Source organism: Lithobates pipiens, unplaced genomic scaffold (assembly GCF_037356315.1).
Source record: "Lithobates pipiens isolate NorthernLeopardFrog02 unplaced genomic scaffold, aLitPip1_a1.2 Scaffold_97, whole genome shotgun sequence".
NCBI classification, from domain to species: domain Eukaryota; kingdom Metazoa; phylum Chordata; class Amphibia; order Anura; family Ranidae; genus Lithobates; species Lithobates pipiens.
In genome coordinates, this window is record NW_027507920.1 from 691968 (window position 1) to 716143 (window position 24176).

A 24176-nucleotide genomic window follows, 5' to 3' on the forward strand; every position below is an offset into this window, starting at 1 on the left:
CTTTGACTGACCAGCTATGGTTGGAGTCCACCAAGAGGCCAAAATGTTACTTAAACCACCAAACTCTACCGCTAACTAAGATACCAGGTGGACTGATTCTTTAGTCCTCTGCATATCTATTTTACTATGTTCCTATTTTAAAACATCATACAATATATAAATAAATAATATAAGCATGACTATGTAATAACCCCCCCCCCCCCCAATGACGCAGACTACCCATAGTCCTCTGCTTCCAAGCCTTGGCTCCTGATCCTTGATCACAGGCCCTGCATTAAACACAGATAGGCCTGAGCCAGGATGGATTGGTGCTGGTAATGGGAAGCTAATGCTTGTCTTGACATCACTTGAATAATACATTAATACATAAACTCCGGCTGAGGCTAAATAGAAAGTCTGGGATTTCCAGTACTCGATAGAAAAGTGCCTCTCTCAGACACAACACAGACACGGCGGAAGCTCCAGATATGAATGTTGCCAGCGCCAACCCAGAGACCCCGCCGAACTGCCCAGCTTCACATCCCGCCTCCGTGATTCTCATTATTTTTCTCTTCCGCCATCTACAGTATCCATGTACAGAGGGAGGACTTTCAGGAAATACAACCTTATCCATGGCTTGGTTACTGGATCAATTTATCAATTCTTTGATCATGAACTGTCAAATACCCATCAGAAGATTTGTGGCACCTATAAAACACATTCTGAAAGTGAAAGAAGCCCCACCGCCAGCAGGTCCTTTCTCTTTTTGCATAAAGTATATTCCATGGGGAACTGTGGTCTGCAAACCACGCCGTCCACCAGCCTCACCTGCTCCAATACGTATCACCCTGATGGGGGGCTTGATCATGGAAGTCTGCAATGCATGGTTCCCTATGGAATAAAGTTTATGGAAAAAGAGTTTTGGTGGTGGTGAGGCCTCCTCTGTAGCCTTGAAAACCGTGGCTGGTGGTGGGACCTAAGTTCACTTTTGGCAGTACCTCTAACTACTGCATCTATAAAGCAAATATGCTGGGTGGATTTAGCCCCACACGTTTGCCCGAATGTACTTACCTCCATGGGTGATGAGCTGTCAGTGCCCACGCAGCCAATGTAGTGGTCTTGATCTCTGGTCTTCCAGGATGGATCAGAGCATTAGTGATTGCTCAAAGAGATCATGTGCACCAGAATTGCTCTAATCCATCCTGGAAGCCCTGTAAAAAAAAAAAGGAAGAGCAGAGATCCAGACCACTACACCGGCTGCGTGAGCAGTGGCAGCTTATCATCCATGGGGGTAAGTACAGCAGGGACTGGGGGTGGCAAAATTGTTTGGTGTTGGTTCACCGTTGGTTCATTTTTTCTACAAAGGTGAACTAACTCATTTAGTCTCATGCCTGTGTAGCACCCTGATGTTTTAGCAGGGTTGCTATTAAATTTAGCTGCCAGGGGACAGTTGCCTTAGCCAATTGTTAGGAGATCGATTGATTTCCCCCTAATTCTGGACTTGATGCACTTTTCTCTTCTGTCACTAGGTGGCACTGTAGCTGGTGATATTGGATAAGACAAGGGCATAGCAAGGGCAGATTAGGAATGAATGTGATGTCTCAGCCAATGGGCAAGGATTTCTTGGTCCCTTGCCTGCTGGGAGAGCCTATTTATTTGGGTGGAGTCAGGTGATCGAGGTTCTGTGCCACCTGGACGGCTGTCGGGGCTGCTAGGCCGTATGCCTGAGGCCTATCCCAGGGACATCTGGCTGCTAGGCTGTCTGAGGGCCTATCCAGAAGCAGGAGAGCAGAATAGGGTTGGGACTGCGGGCTTGTAGTCCAACCAGAAATAACGGTTCTGCCAGCCAGAGAACCAGTTGTGGTCGGAGGTTGAGGGGAAGCTGTCGCCACTAAGGGACCATTCTCCTTTTTGCCGTAGACCACTCAGAGTAAGCTTATGCCAGAGCAGACTTCTCACCAGCTGGGGGTGGTGAAGAAGTGGAAAAACTTCAGCAAGTGCCAAGTCAGGGACCCAGCGGGACAGCAGAGGTGACGCTTGCGGAGCATCAGTGAATGCCAAGCCAGGGACCTAGCGTGTCAGCAGGGGTGATACTTGAGTATCTGTGAGTGCCAAGCCAGGGACCCAGCAGGGAAGTGGGGGTGAAGCTTGAGGAAGATAACAGTGGAAGATCTCAGGGGGATCTGGTGGCTGGTGGATCTGAAGTCCAGTGAGAGAGACTGGGCGCTCATCGAGTGAAGACCCACAGTGCGTGAGTGTGGGGTAAAGAGAACTGTTCGTGTTGCAAATAGCCTGGATACAATTACAGTTAGTAACATCTACAAGATTGTTGTAATAGGAGACAGCGTCCTACCTATACAGAAGTGGTGTCCGGCTAGAGGCCTTCACCTGTATGGCTGTCTGTCTACAGAAGTCTTGGAGTCTGCCAATTAACATTGCATCTACCTAAGGGTGTCCTGGCCCTAACCCTCTCTCCCACAATTCTGTTTAAGAGACAGCTTTGCCTTAAAAAAAAAAGTGTCTGGCGCCCACCTGTTCATCTTGCATCTTACAACCACCATGCCTTGTAACTCACTCTACACTGAAGGATGTCAGCTGTCCCTGACGCCGCAGGTCACCATTAGGCCTAAAAGGTCCCTGGACTTTGCTACACCCGTTTTTCTCTATAGTCCTGTACCCCCACACGTTTTTTGATTTATGATGTTTGCTTTAAAATACCCTTTTCTCTAAGTAAACATGCTGATTCCTGCACTCACCCTGCAGTGCTCTGTCCTCGTAAAGCTGAGTAACAGCCGCCAGTGCCGGGACAACTTCATCCAGAGCCCAGGGCAAACATCCCAAACTGCGCCCCCGCCCCCAAGGTGTATGAGCATTATGTGTCATCAAAAATCCCCCCCCCAAAAAAAAAAAACTGAGCACTAATCTTTTTCACCCACCTAAGCATGAATTCCCCCTCTTCCCAGTGCAAATCTGTTCCCCTGCTGAAATCCCCCCACCCAGCACAAATCTTACCCCCCATCCCCCAATTGAAGTGTCCCCCCCCCCAAAAAAATCACTCCTCCTAGCATATATTACCTACCCCTAAAATTGCCCCTCCCAAAAACCCACTGCAAATCCCCCCTTCCAGCACAAAGCACCCCAATCCTCCCTCCTAGCACAAATCTTCTTCCCCCATTCCTTCTCCCCTTAAATGTTAGCATACCCTCCAAATTTCCCCTCTTAGAACAATACTTACTCCCTGTTGCCCCACCCCACCCCCAAATCCCCCTTTCCAACACAAATCCCCTCCCCCTATTTCCTTGTGGTGCCCCACCCCCCCACCTCACATGATACCACAGTGCCCAAGGCAGCCTCCCCTCCTGCCCACCCCTTGTCCCGGCCCTGACAGCCGCACCCCCTCAGCACAGTTGTCCTGAGATAGACTTCTATTGCAGGGAAATAGAAGGAGGTGTGTTTGCCAAAGTCTGTTACTAAATGCTGATTACTAAGAGCCCTGGATTTAAATTTGGGTGTCTGTTGAACTACATATTCATATTAGGACACCGTGTCCAATTGTGTAACATGAAAGTGAAGGTTAGACTAGGCAAAAGCAAATAGTACAAAGTCTTTTTCTGTTATTCTAAGTTGGGTTTATATTTAATCTCAATTGTATTAATGTTTCCATAAGTACAAGAAACAGTGTACATATCAAAGAGAACATAGAAGACTTGAGTATCCTATATGTATGCAAACACATAGGGGTTGGTTTACTAAGACTGGAGAGTGCAAAATCTGGTGAAGCTGTGCATGGTAGCCAATCAGCTTCTAACTTTAGCTTGTTCGGTTAAGCTTTGATAATACAACCTGGAAGCTGATTGGTTTACAATGCAGAGCTGTACCAGATGTTGCACTCTCCAATTTAAGTAAATCAGCCTCATAGTCTGCAGAGAATAAGAAAAAAAAAAATACATTTATACAGCATGTCAAAAGGAAGAACGGTTGTTATTAAGTCCAAACAATCTTGAACACCTGCCACAAGATATATGGGGAAATATGCACGCATATAGTACACATTCAGATAGGATCAAGAGTGAGCAACAATTCAAGCTTAAGTGTATATATGAAAGCATGACTGGGAGAAATGGAAGAAAAAAGAAAAAAAAAAACATAATGAGGGCACATAGTCCGCAATAACAATATCCAGCTAAAAACACATGGCATCTGCAGACTAATACAGTAAAACTGAAAAGATAAAATGGAGAGAAATAGAGGAGAAGAATAAGATCGATGAAGAGGCGAAGGTAGAGGAAAGAAAAAAAAAAGGGGGAAGGGCAGGGGATGCAATCTCCATAAATGAGAGCCGAGTAGCATACCCAGAGTTTCTAAGGTCAAAAGATGACAAAAAATAAATAAAAAATATAGGCAACCCCAAATGAAGGTCTTATAACGACGTGGAAGCTGAGGGATATCTGATATGAGATCATTCTCTTCGAGTTAGTTTAAAGGCATCTAATTTGCCATTTTTTTCCAAACAATCACGCACACCATATCACAGATTGCATTCAGTTCACCAACCTATTCCACCAGTGGAGGGGGGGGTGTTCAGTTTGCCCGAGTGTCCAGCTATGGCAGTGCATGCAGGAGGTGAAGACATGACATGAAAGGCCCTTCTTAATTTGTTCACACGACCCTGGTAATTGAGATAGGATAGTGAATTGAGGTGTATTTAGAATCCTATCCAGGCTAGGGTTTATTATAATATAAACAGTGTATTTTGTAAAGTTTTACTGCTCTCTGTGGCCCTGTTGGGGAAATTTTCATTCCCTTCCTATCTCACGTACAATGTCCCACAAGAACAGGAAGTTAAGGAAAACTCTTCTTTTCTTTGTTTCTTCCTACCTTTCTTTGTGCTCAACTCAACCCCATTATAACTCTTAATGCCCTTCCTCTCTTTCCAACCAGTTCCTTCCTCATTTCTTTCTTCCCTTTCCACACAGTTCTTTCCTTCCTTCCTTTCCACCCAGTTCCTTCCTTTCTTTTTTTTTTTAACAATCAGGAGTGCTTTATTGAACATCATCATAATACAGAATCCACATACACCAGTTCCTTCCTTTCTACCCAGTTCCTTCCTTCCTTCCTTTCTACCCAGTTCCTTCCATCCTACCTTCCTCCCTTTCCACCCAGTTCCCCCCTTTTTCTCCTAACTTTATACCCAGTTCCTCCCTTCTTTCCTTTCCTACATTCCTTCTTTCCTATCTTCCCATCCAGTTCCCCCCTTTTCTTCCTTCCTTTCAAACCAGTTCCTCCCTTACCTTACTTCCTCCCTTCCCTTCTCCCCTTTCACCCAGTTCCTCCCTTCCTCCCATTCCACTCAGTTGCATCCTTTCCTTCCTTCCCTCCTTTCCTCTGTTTACAACCAGCTCCTCCTCTTCCTGCTATGCTTCCTACCTTTCCACCCAGTTCCTCTCCTTCCTTTCTTCCAGGGGAGGGCTGGCAGCCTTAGGCCTGGGGGGCAAGTCCAGTCAAGTGGCCCATTGAACCACTGAATCAGCTCACCACCCATCTACACCATATTCCCCGTACAGAGAGAGAGGGAGACTGCTCCACATTGCCCCAAAGAGAGAGAGAGACTGCTTGACACTGCCTGCACAGAGAGAGAGACTGCTTCACACTGCCTCCACAGAGAGAGACTGCTTCACACTGCCTCCACAGAGAGAGACCGCTTTACACTGCCTGCACAGAGAGAGACCCCGCTTCACACTGCCTCCACAGAGAGAGACCCGCTTCACACTGCCTGCACAGAGAGAGACCCCGCTTCACACTGCCTGCACAGAGAGAGCAGTCACTTTCTGTGCAGGCACTGTGAAGCAGTCAGTCTCTGTACAGGCAGTGTGAAGTGGAGCAGTCTCTCAGATAATGGAGCAGTCTCTCAGAAAGAGACTGCATGATTGCCCCCATAGAGACTGAGTAAAAGAGCTGGCCCTTTCCCCACACCCAGTACACAGACCAATGAGACTGCAGGAAGATGAAGACTAAAGACTGTGCTGTCACTGCCACCACACTAAGCACTACCTGTGGAGTCCGGAGCTTCTCTGGTGAGTGAGCACCACACCACTGGACAAGCCAAGCAAGCAGAGTAGCTGAGAGTCACAGTGAGCGCAGCAGGCTAAACACGCAAGTCCTGCTGTCTCCCCGGCATGAACACCAGATTCACCAGGGTGCAGGTTCCTCCTGTCTCAGTTGCGGATAGTAAGAAATGCACATGCAGGCGCATGCCGGAGCACAGGCCAGATTAAGGGCATTGTGGGCCTGGTGCTGCAGTGGAGCAGTTTAGGAGTGGCAGGGATATGAGGTAAGTAATGTCATATCCCAGCTCTTGCCCAGACTTGGTCACAGCCCCACAGGGCTGTAATGATAGGGAAGCCCGGAACTTGAATTACCAAGCTTCCGTAAGAGCCGTGTGTGGGTGTGTGCTCTGAGGTGAAAGTTTCCAAGCCATCAGAATACAGTGATCACTGCTGGCAGCTATAGCAGCCAGCACTGATCGCTAAAAAACATAAAGACACGCTGGTTGTACTGTCAGTTGATGGAGTCAAATTCTGTACAACCAGTCTGCACAGAGATAGATTGAAATGTCTGCTGAACCGGCAGAATTTCAATCTGTCTATTGTGGCCTAAGTCCAGCAGTCTCTGGGTTTAATAATATCCTCAAATCTTCTGAAAGGGGGTCTCCACTCTCCACTCTCCCATTCACTTTGAACTCCACCTTATTTCCAGAACTCTCTTTAGGGTCCTTTAACACTGAAGGCGCTGTACAGGCGTTTTAGTGCTAAAAAATAGCACTTGTAAAGCGCTTCTTGTGTTACCCCAGGTTTCCCACTGGGGCGGTGCGCTTGAAGGACATTCTGAAAAATCCAGCAAGCAGCATTATTGGGGCGGTTTGGGAGAGGTGCCCAGCCCATTGAAATGAATGCAACACGGCCGTTTTTTAACACTCTCTTTGGCCACTAGTGGGGGTTAAAAGTGCCCCGCTAGCGCCACTAAAACAATGATAAAGCGCCACTAAAACGAGCAGCGCTGTACCACTACCGCCCACATCGCCCCGGTGTGAAAGTACCCTTTGGTATTAGATGTGCAAACAAAAAGGTGAGACCACATCTAATACCTACAGAGAGTAATGGAAATAAGGTGGAGTTCAAAGTGAACTGTGTCATTACCTGCAGGGATTGGCATTTATGGGGGTTAAAGCAGGCAGGGATGAAATGTGATATCAACTATTCACTGCCTGTCAAATGCCTCTGAAAAGTGACCTGAGCATGGATCACTTTTCAGAGGAGTGGCAGTGGCTGCTGCAAGTGAATACAAGCATTTAGGCTCACACTGGTGTGCTGTGGTTTGGCTGCAGTGCGGGTGTACTGGCGGATGTCACACCCCCTCAGACTTCTTTTAGGTTACTCATTGTTGCTGTATGTTCTGAAAGTGCACCAAACATGCAGCATGCAGGACGTTTTGTGCACTTTCAGAACATGCAGTAAAAATGTGCATTCTCTATGTCCCAGGGGCAACATGCAGGATGACTGCCAGTACACCAGCACTGCAGCCAAACTGCATCATGTCAGTAAGAGCCCTCATCATACCACCTAGCCCTAGGAGGGCAAGGTACTGGCACAGGCTGCTAGAAAAAAACTCTTTGGGTGCAGAGAGGAGGAGCTCACTTACTTGGATGGTCCCCGCCTCCCAGCAGCCTCACTGGATTCCAGCCAACTGCTCAGATTGAGCAGAGAGCAGGTCCAGCCTCTGCCAGCCAATGGTGTGGAGTAGGGAGGGGCTGGGCGGGGCTGTCCTGTGTAACACAGACTGTCAGCCCTGACATGAAGACATTGCTGGCTCACAGTACTGGACTCAGCCAGCTCAAGAACTGTGCATGTTGCGGTTTTGAGCTGACGACAAAGCAGCCTTTGCCACCGCATATCAGAGCAGCCCAGGGGGCAATTGCATCCCTGCCCCCTGGCCCAGCCCTCCCCTGCTTTCTTCCTTCCTCTCCACCCAGTTCCTCCCTTTCCACTCAGTTATTTCCTTTGCTTCCTCCCTTCCTTTCCACCCAGTTCCTTCCCTTCCCTAACTTACACCCAGTTACTCTCCTTTGTTCCTTCCTTCCTCTTCCCCTCTACTGCATAGGCCAGTGATTCTCAACCAGGGTTCCTCCAAAGGTTGCTAGGGGTTCCTTCAGCATTGGGCAATTTCTGCCTCTCAGATAAGTTCCCACCGACACCATTGATCTTTTTAGCTATTTGTAAGGAGGTAATTCTTCCCAATGACCACAAGTGTAAGGACCATTCTTCCCACTGACCATCACACTAATGTATCATGAGTTGTAGGTTTAAAATTTTTAGCAGGGGTTCCCCGAGACCGGTAAACTATTTGAAGGGTTCCTCGGTGTTGAAAAGGTTGAGAAAGGCTGGCATAGGTAAACAAAATACAACCTTTACCAAGCCACACATAGCAGTCCACAAAGGGGGGTGACCCAAACATCCCATTATCTGTACCTAAATAATGCCGTGCAAACTGGTTTGTCAAATGTAAAACGCCCGATACATAAACGTCCCCCAGCCAACATAGCTATATTTGCCAATATGTCTTACATTTGCAAAACTTATACTCAATTAAATTATTACAAAGAAATATATTTCAGCTGTGCAAAGAGAGACTCAATAAGAACCGAAGACATCAGCCTGTCCTCAAAGGCGCTGAGATATCCACCTGTCCTTGAACTCAGTAGGCCCGGCCTCATGTTCAGTCAAACATTTCCCGATTGTCACATTGGCTGAACATCTCTATGCCAAGTGTACAACTATCAGGACTGCTACATCATGACAACGTTATAAATCTTTATAAATCTTTGCACAGGAAAAATTCAGGCTGGCCATAGATGGACTTCAAAAAGAACAGAAGATACCAGTCTTTCCTTGGAGGTTTTGATATATCGATATCGATATATAACGCAGGTTTCCGTTACATCAGAGGGGGGCGAGGTCACCCATACGTCATTGGGGAACCCCTGGCTTCCCTCGCTAGCGTCTGAGGGGGCGGGGTCAGGTGACAGGTGGCCCCGCCCTCCTAATATAAGAAACGTCAGGCGCTGGGCTCCCCGCAGTGTCTCCTCAGTGGAGACAGAAGATGGATGGACTGCTCTGGACTGAAAATCACCCGTCGCTGGATCAGATCAGCCATCGCTGGACCCCGGAGAGATGATCATCCGTCGCTGGATAGCAAGAGTGGATTACCACCGCTGGAATCTTTTCCAAAGAGGGACTCAATAAGAACCGAAGACATCAGCCTGTCCTCAAAGGCGCTGAGATATCCACCTGTCCTTGAACTCAGTAGGCCCGGCCTCATGTTCAGTCAAACATTTCCAGATTGTCACATTGGCTGAACATCTCTATGCCAAGTGTACAACTATCAGGACTGCTACATCATGACAAAGTTATAAATCTTTGCACAGGAAAAATTCAGGCAGGCCATAGATGGACTTCAAAAAGAACAGAAGATACCAGCCTTTCCTTGGAGGTTTTGATATATCTACCTGTCCTTGAACCCAGTAGACCAAACAGTGATAACATTTCCCCATTGTCACATTTGGCCGACATTTCTATGCCATTTGTACAAGTATCAGGGCTTCTCACTCCCGAGAAAAAAGAAACCCAAGATAGGTTTTGGCAAGTTAACGGCATTCAGCTCTTCTGCAAAGCTCTTTTGCGGTGACATTGAAAGTGTCATCGGGAATGAGTGTTGATAGAGAGGAACGGAACGTGGCCACAAATTGGAAGACTATAAAGATATTGATATAAATGAGATTTCCCAGCTAAAGTGTTGATACAAATGAATTGATAGATGTTTCTACAAAAGAGAGAGCTTCTTATTCGGATGTAAATGAAGGCCCGGTTGGAAGAGGCGCGGGCAGGAAATTGGATCTTATTCTTGGGAAGATTAGGTTTGAAGTGTCTTTGCTCTTGAAGAGGAGACTGTGAGACCCCGGGAAGAAGAATGTTACTGCGCCATTCTTGTTATCTCTCCGAGCTCATGAGGGAGCCGCGGTCCTTTCTTGTAGAGTGTGGAGATAAGTGAGAATGGACGAACACAAGGTAGATTAGCATTGTATCCCTATGAGTGTTAGAAACAGCTATTGTTTTCCCAGCCAGCTAATTACTATTTACAGAATGGCCACATGAAGTAACCCAAGGTCAATTCTAATGGAAAACAAATAAAAAAAAAACAACTTTCATGAGCTGTATGGGTCTAAACCAGGGGTCTCAAACTGGTGGCCCTCCAGCTGTTGCAAAACTACAAGTCCCATCATGCCTCTGCCTGTGGGAGTCATGCTTGTAACTGTCAGCCTTGCAATGCCTCATGGGACTTGTAGTGTTGCCACAGCTGGAGGGCCACCAGTTTGAGACCTCTGGTCTAAACCAACGGTTCTGTGGTCCATGGGCCTTAAAGAAATTATATAGAGTTTTCAGTGATGGCTGGTGCTCACTATTTTAGGGGAGAGGGCACAAACTCCCTGGCCAATAGGGGCTTCCTGTTTGGCCGGGAGGAGAATGAGGAAGACAATAGCGAATATTCATTCGCTATTGTCACACAAGTGGGTGTGCTTATCCTCTGGCTCTAATCACGTGCTTCAAAAAAAAACCCATTGGAGTCCATGCGTCGCATGTAGATTAGAGGGGGCAGCGTCCCTGAGTCCCTTATGGAACGACCGCCACTGAGAGTTTTTGTATATTTCTTTATATCTGTTCGGGGCTGAAACAAATTACCTTTCTCAGAATATGTTTTTCATTTTTGGAAGGGATAATTATAAGATATTTTGCTTTTGAATGTTTCATATTAGGCTCATATACTGAAATATACATCAAGTCACCTATGACGTTGCCCACTTTACAAAGGGATCTGCTTGTTTAGTATTATGTATATAATCTATTTACAATTAAAGGGTCAGTCCACCCTGAACTGACAACTTCATCTGTCTCTTAAGGACGCTATTTGTGTGATCTATGTGGTGAGTTCCTGGGTTTGCAAAATTAGGGTTCCTACTATTCCTGTGCTGATTTCCTGGGTCTGTACACCTGCTGTGCCCATTATGAGGGGTTCCCACCATCCCTGTGCTGAGTTCTTGGGTCAGTACATCTTCTGTGCCCTGTATAAGGGGTTCTCACCATCCCCGTGCTGTGTTCCTGTGTCTGTATATCTGCTGTGCCCATTATGAGGAGTACCCACCATCCCTGTGCTGAGTTCTCGGGTCTGTACACCTGCTGTGCCCATTATGAGGGGTTCCCACCATCCCTGTGCTGAGTTTCCGGGCCTGTACACCTGCTGTGCCCAGTATGAGGAGTTGTCACCATCCCTGTGCTGAGTTCCTGGGTTTGTACACCTGCTGTGCCCATTATAAGGGGTGCCCACCTGGATACATAATGAAGGGGAAAAATAGAAATATATATATATATATATATATATATATATATATATATATATATATATATATATATATATATATATATATATATAAATAAATTTGCACCCTCTATAAAAATCTGGGATACAGATTGACAGTCAAAATACAAAGAATTATCATATAGTTGTGCGGGGTGTCAGGCAGTAATGCAGATATTTTTAGAGATGACGGTCGCTGCTCTCAGTTTAATTTAAGCAGGTGTGACATATGACAGGTGTACTTTAAACCCGAATCTACCAGATTATTTCTTGTAATTCCGGAATATGTCGCACAGCCGCCGAACATCATATACAGAGAGCTATGCAGGCCCGATCTGACACCCCCCCCCCCCCATCCTCCATCGCTCTCCCTCTGTCTGTCATTGAGCAGTGACACTGCAGGAAAATATATTTAATTATTCCTTGAGAAGGAATTATCGCTTACTGTAGGCTATAAATCTCCTTTTATGCCCGCTTATCATAAAGCCAGTTAAAAAATGCCGCTTCCCCAAAATCCATTTCAAGGCTAAAAAATATTAAAGCTTCACCCGTGATCGAGGGGAAAAAAAATATTGCAAATTCCCAATCCAGTGATACGTGTTCTGCACGTGAATAAAAAATAAATGTAAAATAAAAATTCAAAAATGATATTTATCTATACATACAGCTAATAGATGTACCCGAGAACCCGTTTAATATTGGATTAGTGTAATCCATTCACACCTCCGAACTAGGAAAGGGAAGGCCAAGCTACATAGGAGGTGTGTACAGAGTAATGGCTTCAAGGGCTGCTCTTTTGTTGGTCAGCCATCAGGCTGTGGGCAGGACTCTGACGGAGCTGCATTTCTCAAATTAAATCTTGCAGGGCTCTCTAGTAGAGCTGCCTAGACACTGGTGGTAGGGTGTTGGTCTTTGGACCTACACTGAAGTCCAGGGAGACGATTATGGCCCTTACGTTCATTTCTTCCCTGCCCAGGATTCTCTCTTCGGGAGGACCCATATCCTAGTACCCAGTGGTGGACTTCGACTAGCCATGATGAGAGGGTCCACCAGGCCTTTTGGTTAGGTGGACTAGAGAGTCCTTTGCACAATCAGGATGGTCCTTCCTCTTTGGGAGGGGATCACTGACACACCCTAGTGAAATTTTTTGGCACACCCACCATGGACTTGGAAAAAAATTGGCTTTTTGGCTAGGAGTTTGACTTTAACCACTCAAGGATTCTGAACATAAGAGATATGTCCTAAAAGACTTCAACAAGGCTTCTAAGAAGCATCTCTAAAGTCCTCCTCCGCTTCCCTTACCACTGCTCCGCCAACCAATGTTACCGGCATTTACCGGCTGTCAAGATGACAGCTGGTAATTGCTTTGTATAGGGATGCACTGATACCGTTACCAGAATCGGTGATGATACCAAACATTTGCGCGAGTATTGGTATTTGCCCAAATGCACCCAATACCGAAAAAAACGATACTTTGCGGTGCGTTTTGCGTCAATGTCACATGCAAGATAATCTACACAAATCTTAAGGTCACAAATCTTGCAGGGATCTCTAGTAGAGCTGCCTAGACACTGGTGGTAGGGTGTTGGTCTTTGAGCCTACCCTGAAGTCTAGGGAGAAGATGTATGGCCCTTACTTTCTTTTCTCCCCTGCCCAGGATTCTCTCTTCGGGAGGACCCCTAACCTAATACACAGTGGTGGACTTCAACTAGCCACGATGAGAAGGTCCACCAGGCCTTTTGGTTAGGTGGACTAGAGGAGTCCTTGGCACACTCAGGATGGTCCTTCCTCTTTGGGAGGGGATCACTGACACACCCTAGTGAATTTTTTTGGTTTACAGGGTATTTAGGTTTTTGACACACCCACCATGGACTTGGAAAAAAATGGCTTTTTGGCTAGGAGTTTGACTATAACCACTCGAGGATTCTGAACATAAGAGATATGTTCTAAAAGACTTCAACAAGGTTTCTAAGAAGCATCTCTAAAGTCCTCCTCCTCTTCCCTTACCACTGTTCCGTCCACCACTGTTACCGGCATTTACGGTAATTGTTTTGTATAGGGATGCACCGATACCGTTAACAGAATTGGTGCTGATAACAAGCATTTGCCCGAGTATTGGTAACTACCCAAATGCTCCAGATACCGAAAAAACAATACTTTTCGGCGCGTTTTGCGTCAATGTCACATGCAAAATAATCTACATAGGTGACCTGTTCTGCAGATGATAGCAAATCACGGCCACTGGAGGTGCTCACAGAGCTAGAGGAGATGTAGAGGGGGTCCGCCCCCCCCCCCCCCAAGCTGACATCACTTCTGTCCTATGCGCACGGGGTATCCTGTATCCCTGTGAGCACCTCCAGCAGCCCTGATTTGCTATCATTGGCGGACCAGGACACCTATATAGATTATTTTGCATGTGGTCAGATATGTGAATTCTAATTTTTTTTTTTTAAACTGCCCACTAGCTGGCGCTTTTCCCTTTCTATACACACACATTGCGACAATTTTTTTTTCGTATTTACACAAATCTCACCGCAAAGTACTTGGGTCAGCAAGAAGAAAATCTTACCCCCTTCATGACCAGGTCATTTTTTATTTTTTTTGCTATTTTGCACTACACTACTTTAACTGGTAATTGCGCAGTCATGCAACACCGTACCCAAATTAAATGTCTATCATTTTTTTTTTTTTTCACATGAATAAAATAGAGATTTCTTTTGGTGGTATTTGATCACCACTGTGTTTTTATTTATTTTTTTATGATAAACAAGAAAAAACAGAAAAAAAAATAAAAACAATATTTTTTATTTTCTGCTATCCAATAAAAAAAATGTAAAGAAAATCGAATTTCTTCTTCTTACTGTATATTTTGGCCAAAATTTATTCTGCTACATGTGTTTGAAGAAAAAGAAATCACAAGTATATGTTGATTGATTTGCGTGAAAGTCTACAAACTATGGGATATATACTGGAATATTTTTTTTTATACTATTGCCGATCAGCGACTTATAATGGGACTGCGATAGTGCGGCAATCTGACACTAACTGGCGCTTGGGGGGGAACTCACTAACTGACACTGACATCACCAGTGACATTAATACAGTGATCAGTGATAATACTATACACTGTCACTCGTAATATGACATTTTCCGGGCTATAAATAAACAGTGAAACTTCAAATAATGATAAATACAGTGAATGTGAAAACCAAACAATCATATAAACCAGAGGTCTCGAACTGGTGGCCCTCCAGCTGTTGAAAAACTACAAGTCCCATGAGGCATTGCAAGGCTGACAGTTAAGAGCAAGACTTCCAAAGGCAATGGCATGATGGGACTTGTAGATTCGCAACATCTGGAGGGCCACCAGTTTGAGACCCCTGATATAAACAGTCCCATGAATAATGACAGACCAATGACGGGGCCTCATCAAGACTTCTAAAAAGATCCAGTGTTCCAATAGAAGCCCAACATGCGCATTTAATGTGGATATGGATGTCAAACAAAAAAGTGAATCACCCACCATGCATACAAAAAATGTCTGCTTACCCCGAAAGAGTGGACTCTAAATTATAAGAGTCATAAGGGTAATATGGAAAGATGTCCCTTAACGGTGGAAGCCCTTAGCTCCTTTCTTCCTTACGCTCTCATAAGAGATGGTCGGTAATTACTCCAGCATATCATGCATTGAAATAAATCAGAAATATTCACATAGTGTGTAACTGTATGTAAAATGTATTACAAAAGTGTCAGGACTGGGCTCAGCCCTTCTTTCTCTGAGCTGGCCGCTCAGCTGTCGGCTAATTGCCAGCTCCCATCTCTCTCCACAGTTACTCAGCTGTTGATGATATCCTGCTCATCAGTCCTGCCTACTTAAGCCATCCAGCCCAGAGGATCTCTGCCTTCGCCTTGGTCAACATCACAGAGACTATATCCTGCGATCCTGTTTAAAGACTTGCTTGGCTGACATCCCTTCTGGCTCCAGATCCTGCTTGCTGTTTTACTACACTAATTCCTGACCTTCGGTCTTTGCTGACTCTCTGTTCCGGTTACGGAAACTATTGGCTATGTTTTGACTACGTTTGTTCTTTTTACTTTTATTATTAAACAAGTGTGATTTAACTGTACTTCTTTCTCAGTCTGATTTCATGGTTTCTGACAAAAAGTGGCAATTATTCACAACGCAGTGGATAAAAACAAGCATATATGCAACATGTACCAGTTCCAGGAACCAAATCCACAGCCTCGTGAAATAGGCAGAGTGTTGGTGACGACACCAGCGTGGACTCCACCGTACCGTGTTTCATCAGAACTGACGTCATCGGGAGGCATGAAGGTGCTGATGAAACGCATAGGGCGTATTCCACTTTCACGACACCACCCCGCCCACCGATTCCACAAGGCTGTGGTTCTCAGGACTGGTACATGCTGCATATATGCTTCTTTTTAACCAAGATGGTGGCTTCATTCATTTATTTTTTCAGGCCATTTTCAGCAAGTCCAGACCTGGTTCCCTAAGACTTTACGGCTCTGAGGAAGAGGAAAATCCTCGAAACGCGTTAGTTAACCATCTACTTTTTACCACTTGTATGGTCAGCCACTCATCCACTTTTATCCCTTGTATGGACATTTTTTTTTAATACCGTGTAATTAAGTGAGATTATTGTAATGTATCTATATCTATGAATACGGAATATTTTCAGTTTATAGCACTTTGATTCAAATAAACTTTCTCAAAGGATTCATGCATCAGACCACGCGCCTTCTTTTTATCTTTTCTGCACATTACTTGGGACTAGTCGGCCTAGGCAGCAAGATCAATTATAAATCAAACACCATCAGGAAAATACTACCACCTTCATTGTGGCCCTCCGCACAAGCACAGGAGAGATTTTTTTTCTGTCTATACATTTTCAGCAAGTACAGGAGATATCTGTTGATCCTGCCAGCAATTCGGCACCCTTGTAACTTTTTGCAAAGTGAACAGGAAGCAAAAATAATGTTACTTTTCCTGTGTAAACTATTAATCCCACCAAACCACCATGTAGTAGAGATATAAAAAGACAGATGCGTTTGAAGTCCAGTCTGGGTGATGGCCTTGGCTCCCTCCATAGATACAGTACAGTGAGTGAGCGTAGCCACCCACAGGCAGATTACTGGCAGGATTACCAAACGAAAATTAAAGGAAAAAAGCCAAAAAAAAAACCTAATGCAACCAACACATCTAAGGACCGGTAAGCTGCAATATATTAACCACTTGCCGACCAGCGCACGACGATATACGTCGGCACAATGGCACGGCTGTGCAAATGGGCATACCTGTACATCCCCTTTAAGATGCGGCATTGTGGACGTGCGTGTGCCTACTGCGTACTCTGTGACCGTGCCCGTGGAATCGATGTCCGCCGGTGTCCCACGATCATGTCACGGAGCGGCAGAGCGGGGAGATGCCTTTGTAAACAAGACATTTCCTTGTTCTACCTAGTGACATAACAGGAATCTACTGCTTCCTGTAATCGGGAGCAGTGGTCGCTGTCATGTCAGTTGTAGCCCAACCCCCCTACAGTCAGAATCACTCTATAGGACACACTTAACCCCTTGATCACCCCCTAGTGTTCAAACCCCTTCCCTGCCAGTGTCATTTACACAGTAATCAGTGCATTTTTATAACACTCATCGCTGCATAAAGAACATTGGTCCCAAAATAGTGTCAAATGTGTCGCCATAATGTCGCAGTCACGATAAAAATCGCAGATCGCCACCACTACTAATAAAAAAAATGCCATAAATCTAGCCCCATTTTGTAAAAACTATAACTTTTGCGCAAAACCAATCAATATGCAATTATTGCGATTTTTTTTTTTACCAAATATATGTAGAAGAATACATATCGGCCTAAACTGAGAAAGAAATTTGTTTTTATGTATTTTTGGGGATATTTATTATAGCAAAAAGTAAAAAATATTGCATTTTTTTTTTCAAAATTGTCGCTCATTTTTTGTTTATAGCGCAAAAAATAAAAACCGCAGGGGTGATCAAATACCACCAAAAGAAAGCTCTATTTGTGGGGAAAAAAGAACGTCAATTTTGTTTGGGTGGAACGTCGCACGACCGCGCAATTGTCAGTTAAAGCGACGCAGTGCCGAATTGCAAAAAAGTGCTCTGGTCAGGAAGTCAATTCTTTCGGGGCTGCAGCGGTTAACACTGTCACGTTATTATTATTCATATTTTTTTTTATACACTGGTTTTGGGTAGAGTAGGGCGCACCCCCTCCCCCCCCCCCCCGGTTTGTTTTACACCAGAATTCTCTAACTTCGCAAAAGTTTGGACGTGAACTCCGTACCCTATTAAGGTCTATGGGACCTGAACTTGAAAAATGAATATTGCCCATTTTAAAGGCTTATGTGCCAGTTATTGACCATAAAAAGGGTATGGGGGTCCGAGTACTGCCCTTTTTCTTTTTTCTTTACTTTACAGGAGTAGTGACTTTAAATCTAATGTTTATTTTGCATTAGAACACATTTTAATGGAATCAGGGGCGGACTGACAACTCGAGGGGGCCCCTGGGCAATAGGAGATTATGGGGCCCCTGGGGCAATAGGAAAAGATTATGGGGCCCCTGGGCAACAGGAGATTATGGGGCCCCCGGGCAATAGATTATGGGGCCCCCGGGCAATAGGAGATTATGGGGCCCCCGGGCAATAGGAGATTATGGGGCCACACAGTATATACACACAGAGACACACAATATACACACACAGAAAAGGTACTGGAGAGGCGGGGCAGCTATAATATTAAACACAGATTTTTACATACTGTCCATGTTTTCATTGAGGCTGGCAACCCTGATGGGGCCCCTTAGAGGCATGGGGCCCTCGGGCAGTCCGCCTCTGAATGGAATAATTTCATGCAATACACACAGGGCCAGGACAAGGGGTGGGCAGGAGGGAGCCGTCGCCCTGGGCGGAGTGGTAAAGGGGGCGCTCCCTCACCACAGTGGCTGGACACCAGAAGCTCACAGCTTCATGTCTGCCCTGATGGCTCCAACATGCCCACTCCCCACCTTGTTTGCACACAGCTGACATGTAAAAAACACACCTTGTGCTTGGGCAATTTCCTTCTAGCTCAGGGGTAGGGAACCTATGGCTCTCGAAGCAAGATGTGGCTCTTTTGATGGCAGCATCTGGCTCTCACCTCTCAATCCGTGGATTGCATGGTGTGCCGATCCGTGGATTGAGCCCATAGGAAAGGCCACATCTTCGGCCTAGCTCCGGAGCTGCGGCCATCTTGGTACACCCGGCGGCGGCCTAGGTGAGCGGGCGCTGACGTCATCATCACCTGTCTCAACTGCTTGTGGATCTGCCTGCCTGTGTAGTGGTAAGCAAGCAAACAATCGTAGGGGAGATGTGGATATTACAGTGGGGGAGATGATGTAGATATTACAGTTATAATTGAAATTAGTCGATTAATCGATAAAAAATAAATAAATTAGTTTTAAACATATTTTATGGCTCTCGCGGAATTACATTTTAAAATATGTGGCGTTCATGGCTCTCTCAGTCAAAAAGGTTCCCTACCCCTGTTCTAGCTGCTAGAAAGCAAATCATTGGCCTTGCATGTGCAGTGCACGCTCCATGCCAACCATGGGAAGCCAGGGTAAGGGGGCATAGAATGGGCGCAGGACAATAAAAAATCATTAAAGGTCATGCCTCAGCAGCAAGGGGCGCAGTTTCACATCCTTGCCCGGTGCGCCTGTTGCGGTCCTCACCTTATATCCAACAGTTGCCCTATTCCTGCGCACGGAACAATCTTTCTTTTAATCTCTTTTTTGGCGATTCTCTTCCTTTTCCTTCGTAAACAGCGCTAATCCCGGATCATACACAGTATATATAAGCTTGCGTTTCGTCCAGTTTATACAGCTGAGCAGATATGAGCCCCGCCGTAGTTGGGAATGTTTCACATACGAGGTAATATTATCTATCCCTCCGCGGTGCCTGGGGCCGCGCTTAGCACTTTGACCTTGTCAAGGTCATGGGGATCTGACCTGAGGATTTAAACCAGATTCCCGAACATCAAAGCCCTGACATGGCGGTGGAGTCTCTTTATCCCTAATAGATAGATCTGAGACAGTTACTTCCAGGAATTTTTTTTTTTTGTAGTTTAATTATTTACTAAGCTGGGCCAGTCTGTGAAAACAACATCTCTGATATCAAGACAAGCTGTTATCACCATTCTATGTTACGATTTATTTATTTAAAGTGAAAGTTCACCCCGACTTCAAACCTTGGTCACTAATTAACTTAATCCCTCGTTAATCCCTAAATAATGTTTGCGTTCCCTAATGCTGGCCATACACCAGTGGAACTTTGTAAAAAATTGACCCATGTTTTAGTCCTCTATAAACGCTGCAAGTACAGAAAAGTACTTTTTGATCCACAGGAAATCCAGTGTGCTCCTAACTTCCTGACAACGCTCCCTCTGCTGCCCTGAAATCTCAAGCAGTGCTGTCAGCCCAGCCCAGTTCTCTGCCAGAACTACAGAAATAACCATATGCATTCATCTTTTTTCCAGCAACACAGTGCTGCTCCAGAGTGTCTGTCCACACATTGTGCATAAGGAATTGGCTCTTGGGAGATGTAGTTCTGGGGAAGTGTGTCTATGTCAATAGTAACCCAGCTCCCAGTGGCTGCCCCTGTAGGAATTTTACCAGCCTGGTGATCAGGGGTGTGCCAGGGCATATGTCATCTGAGGCAGCCCTTTTTGCTAGTCACTTCCTGTTGTTGGTTGCTAGGATATCGACAGCCTTGGTAGCTTGCTAGGGTGGCCCAGGCTGCACAATGTCAATGGTTGCTAGGATGCTGGCATCCTGGGTTGCACAATGTCATTGGTTGCTAGGATGCTGGCAGCCCAGGTTGCACAATGTCAATGGTTGCTAGGATGCTGGCATCCTGGGTTGCACAATGTCATTGGTTGCTAGGTTGCTGGCATCCTGGGTTGCACAATGTCATTGGTTGCTAGGATGCTGGCAGCCCAGGTTGCACAATATCATTGGTTGCTAGGATGCTGGCAGCCCAGGCTGTACAAGGTCATTGGTTGCTAGGATGCAAGCGGCCGAGGATGAACAGTATCATTGATTGCTATGATGTTAGTGACCCAGGTTTCATTGTAACATTAGGTACTAGGACATAGGGGGCTGGACCACACAACATCAACCTTTTTTTTCCCACCACCTCCCTGTTGCTAGGACATTGGCAGCCCTGGCCACATAGCATCTCTGGTTGCTAGGATGCTGGCAGCCTGGGTTGCCCACTGTCATTGGTTGCTAGGATGCTGGTGACCAGAGATGAACAGTGCCACTGGTTGGTAGGATGTTGGAGATCATGTCATTGGCTGCTAGGACAGAGGTGGCTGGCCCACACGGCATCAACCTTTTTTGTCACCACCTCCCTTTTCCTGGTTTCTAGGACATTGGCATCCCTGGCCACATAGCATCACTGGTTTCTAGGATGCTGGCACCCTGGGCTGCCCACTGTCATTGGTTACTGCTGGCAGCCAGAGATGAACAGTGTCATTGGTTGCTATGATGTTGGTGACTCAAGTTGCATCGTATCATTGGCAGCTAAGACAAACGTGGCTGGCCCACACAGCATCAACCTTTTTGCCACCACCTCCTTGTTGCTAGCTGCTAGGACATTGGCAGCCCTGGCTGTATAGCATCATTGGTGGCTAAAACATTGGCAGCCCTGGTCACATAGCATCACTGGCTGCTAGGACATTGGCAGCCCTGGCCACATAGGTTGCACTGCATCATTGGCTACAAGGACATGGGTGGCTTGCCCACTGGTTGCTAGGATGCTGGCAGCCCAGGTTGCCCCCAATGTGCCTCCGTGATTGCTGCCTGAGGCAGCCACCTCAATTGGCCTCATGAGCAGCTTGACCATGCTGGTCATGAAGCCACCAGGAGCAATAAAAGTTGCTTGCTGCCACAGGAACAGATTAAAAGAAAAAAATAATGCTGGGGCATGCCTTTCTTCTCTTTACCCTACAGGAACTCTTGAAATAATTTTCAGGCCTCAGCGAACCTTTGCTAAAACCAGTTTATTGGTTCATTGGTGGTCAGTGAAAAAAATACCCCTGACATTGTGGTCAGTGAGAAGACTGCAACCCCTCTGGACAGCCAAAAATATTATTTGCTTCGTGCAACTGGCTCTACCAAGTGGCCTTGATCCCAGACCTAAGTACCATCCGCCGGGAGGTCAAACAGCCACAGTTCAAGGAACCCTTAGCCACTTCTGGATGAACCCTGGATGAGAATGGCTGATCTACATGGGGAGAGGGAGCGTTGGGGATAGATTTTGGCCATGGCAATACGAATCCTTTAACACATGCGTGTGCTGCTGAGATCTTCTGTAGCACTGTACAGAGAGTGCAGAGTCTTGCTCTATACGGTAACATGCCAGGAACGTATTCATAAGACTTGTGAAGTTATTGAAAGTTCTACTTCAAATAAATTTTTTCTTCATGTCCTTCTAGAACATGCCCTCAAAGACTCCACGGCAAAGAGTGATATAATTCTAAAGAGACAACAGATTAAAGAAAAGGTTGGAGTAAATACAGATATCAGCGACCCATCGCCATTTCTCCGATTCCGGAACAGGCTCCTCTTTATCTTTATGTTAAATAAAGCCGAAGGAGAATATCACGTCTTCCTAGAATATCCACTAAAAGATGGAGGGTCATCGCACTCAAGTCTTCAAACAGACCCTCATGCTGATCCCGTGAATGGCGCAAGAAGGACGCCGGCGCCTATTGATATCGCAATGGGTACTAAGCCTCAGATGTCTTCAGATTCAGAGATTTTACACGGAGCGGAGATCTACTTCTATCAGAAGGAAGCTTTTCTTCCTCCGTCTTCCCTGACTTTGTAGACGCCGAGGAAACTTGCATTTTAAATTGGAAATTTGGAACTTTTCGAAACGGAAACTTTAAAATGTTCAACTGCTTTTGTATCTCATGAGCTTTGCCTATATGACAGGCCTTCAAACTTTCCAGTAGAAGGGCCACAGCACTGCTCTCATGTTCATTTTATTAATATTCCGGGGCTGAAAAAATACGTTTTCTAAATGAACAATTAAAAAAAAAAATGATCAAAGAAATTACTTCACATCTGATGTGCCCTCTTTCACATTGAATGAATGAATGAATGAATGAAATACTTGTATAGCGCACAATGCGAACTGAATCGCCTCTAGGCGCTGTAGCGAGCTTTGATCATCTGCTAAAAGAGCTAGGTCTTGAGTTTTTTCCTAAAAGCCAGGTGATTTTCTTCCAGGCGGATGTTGATTGGCATTAGAGCCCCCCCTTCACATCAGAGGCTCCCTTTCCCATTAGACCCCTCCCTTTGTCATCAGAGTCTGGTCCTTTCACACCAGACCCCCCCCCCCTCCTTCACATCAGTGTCCCCCATTACACATCACAGCCCCCATTCACATCATAGCCTCCCTTTTACATCAGAGCCTCCCCTTCTTTACATCAGTGTCCCCCTTTAAACATCACAGCCCCTCTTTGCACATCACAGTCCCCCTTCACATCAGAGTCCCCCTTTGCACATAAGAGCCCCCTCCTCACATTATACCTCCCCTTTATATCATAGCCTCCCTTTCACATAAGAGTCTGACTCCTTCACATCAGAGCTTTACCTCTCCTTCACATCAGTGTCCCCCATTGCACATCGCAGTCCCCCATTCACATCAGAGTCCCCATTTGCACATAAGAGCCTCCTCTTAACATTATAGCCCCCCTTTACATCATAGCCTGCCTTTCACATTAGAATCTGATCTCTTCACATCAGAGACCCCCCCCCTTTCCTTCACATCAGTGTCCCCCTTTCCCATCAGGCCCCTCCTCACATTATAGCCCCCCCCCTTCACATTATAACCTCCCTTTAACATTAGAGTCTGACACCTTCACATCAGAGCATCCCCTCTCCTTCACATCAGTGTCCCCCATAGCACACCACAGTCCCCCTTCACATCATAGCCTCCCTTTCACATCAGAGTCTGACCCCTTTACATCACAGCCCCCCTTCTTTACATCAGTGTCCCCCTTTACACATCACAGTCCCCCTTCACATCAGAGTCTGACCCCTTTACATCACAGCCCTCCTTCTTTACATCAGTGCCCCCTTTACACATCAGAGTCCCTTTTGCACATAAGAGCCCCCTCCTCACATTTTAGCCCCCCTTTACATCATAGCCTCCCTTTCACATTAGAGTCTGACCCCTTAACATCAGAGCCCCCCCCCCCCCTCTCCTTCACATCAGTGTCCTTCTTTACACATCACAGCCCCCCTTCACATCAGAGTTCTCCTTTGTACATCAGAGCCCCCTCTTCATATTATAGCCTGACTTTTACATCAGAGTCTCCCCTCTCCTTCACATCAGAGAAAAGGACTTAGAACCCCCAAACACACACACACACACACACACACACACACACACACACATACATATATATAGATATATATATATATATATATATATATAGATATATATATATATCTATATATAGATATATATCTATATATATATATATATATATATATATATATATATATTAGCAGAGGCCCTAGAGAATAAAATAGTGGGTTTTGCACTTTTTTAATGTTGCACGATAATTATGCAGTTTTTTTTAAATGCAATTATACAAAAAAAAATTTTTAGTGCACACAA

The 24176-nt window shown here is 45.6% G+C and overlaps 1 protein-coding gene across 4 annotated transcripts in view; it reads right to left on the bottom strand.

The window, feature by feature from the left end:
- Positions 1–24176, bottom strand: part of CNTFR (ciliary neurotrophic factor receptor) — a 756323-nt gene that overhangs the window by 609996 nt on the left and 122151 nt on the right. The window contains exon 1 of one of the 4 annotated variants that reach the window (XM_077474625.1): positions 19214–19232. The exons of the other annotated variants lie outside the window; for them this stretch is intronic. The gene's annotated coding sequence lies outside the window, so the exon portion shown is untranslated. Of the gene's footprint in view, positions 1–19213; positions 19233–24176 lie in introns of those variants that run through there. 4 annotated transcript variants of the gene reach the window in all.